We start from the raw sequence: 1533 nt of genomic DNA on the forward strand, positions 1-1533 counted from the left end.
TGTTGTCCCCTAACCTAACCCATGTTGTCCCCTAACCTAACCCATGTTGTGCCCTAACCTAACCCATGTTGTGCCCTAACCTTAACCCATGTTGTGCCCTAACCTAACCCATGTTGTGCCTTAACCTAACCCCATGTTGTGCCTTAACCTAACCCATGTTGTCCCCTAACCTAACCCAAGTTGTCCCCTAACCTAACCCATGTTGTCCCCTAACCTAACCCATGTTGTGCCTTAACCTAACCCATGTTGTGCCTTAACCTAACCCATGTTGTGCCTTAACCTAACCCATGTTGTCCCCTAACCTAACCCATGTTGTCCCCTAACCTAACCCATGTTGTGCCTTAACCTAACCCATGTTGTCCCCTAACCTAACCCATGTTGTGCCTTAACCTAACCCATGTTGTCCCCTAACCTAACCCATGTTGTCCCCTAACCTAACCCATGTTGTCCCCTAACCTAACCCATGTTGTGCCTTAACCTAACCCATGTTGTGCCTTAACCTAACCCATGTTGTGCCGTAACCTAACCCATGTTGTGCCTTAACCTAACCCATGTTGTGCCTTAACCTAACCCATGTTGTGCCTTAACCTAACCCATGTTGTGCCTTAACCTAACCCATGTTGTGCCTTAACCTAACCCACGTTGTCCCCTAACGTAACCCACGTTGTCCCCTAACGTAACCCACGTTGTCCCCTAACGTAACCCACGTTGTCCCCTAACGTAACCCACGTTGTCCCCTAACGTAACCCACGGTTGTCCCCTAACGTAACCCACGTTGTCCCCTAACGTAACCCCACGTTGTCGCCTATCGTAACCCACGTTGTCGCCTAAACCTGCTCTGTAATTGTTATACGACTCGTTCAATTAGTGTAGTGTTGCCCACCCGCAACCCTCGCAATATAGTTCGCTACTCGCACTGCCCCGCTCCCCTGTGTATCGCTTCATGTTAAACACCTTGCAAGTCTTGCTGACTTTCCACATGCTCCTGCTGTACACTGTAATGTGGATGGCAGCAGGGCGTACATGCCGCCCCCCCCCCCACCCCACCTCTCCCCACGTCCCCACCTTGCCCCCTGCCTTCGCAAGGTGGTTGGTGACAAGTTTGCATGTTCAATGCCCTTCGCATGCGACGTACGCAGGCTACGTTGTGGTGCGGCCTGTGTCAACTGTCCGCTGATGTCGTACGCGTGAACCACAATCTGTACTGCACATTCGTCCTTATGTACTGAATGATACATCGTGGCACATGTGTGACCGTACAACGACTGCGCCCCAAAAACGGCGGACCATACAGTGCAAATATTGTGCACGCAGCTACGTGTCGTCTCCCTATGAGAGCTGGATTGCAGTGTGGTACGCCATAGAGACGTGTGGGAGGAACGGACGCCGTGGATGGCGATCAGCATGAGCTGTCTGTTGATGTATTCGGACCTAGTCGTCTCTCCTCACACACCGTGATGGCATGGTGCAAGCGCGTTCCATATCTGCGACATGCTACAGAAGCCGGTTGACAGTCGTTCGAGCAATGGACAT

The sequence above is a fragment of the Schistocerca piceifrons genome, unplaced genomic scaffold, assembly GCF_021461385.2.
Source record: "Schistocerca piceifrons isolate TAMUIC-IGC-003096 unplaced genomic scaffold, iqSchPice1.1 HiC_scaffold_1022, whole genome shotgun sequence".
Classification (NCBI taxonomy): domain Eukaryota; kingdom Metazoa; phylum Arthropoda; class Insecta; order Orthoptera; family Acrididae; genus Schistocerca; species Schistocerca piceifrons.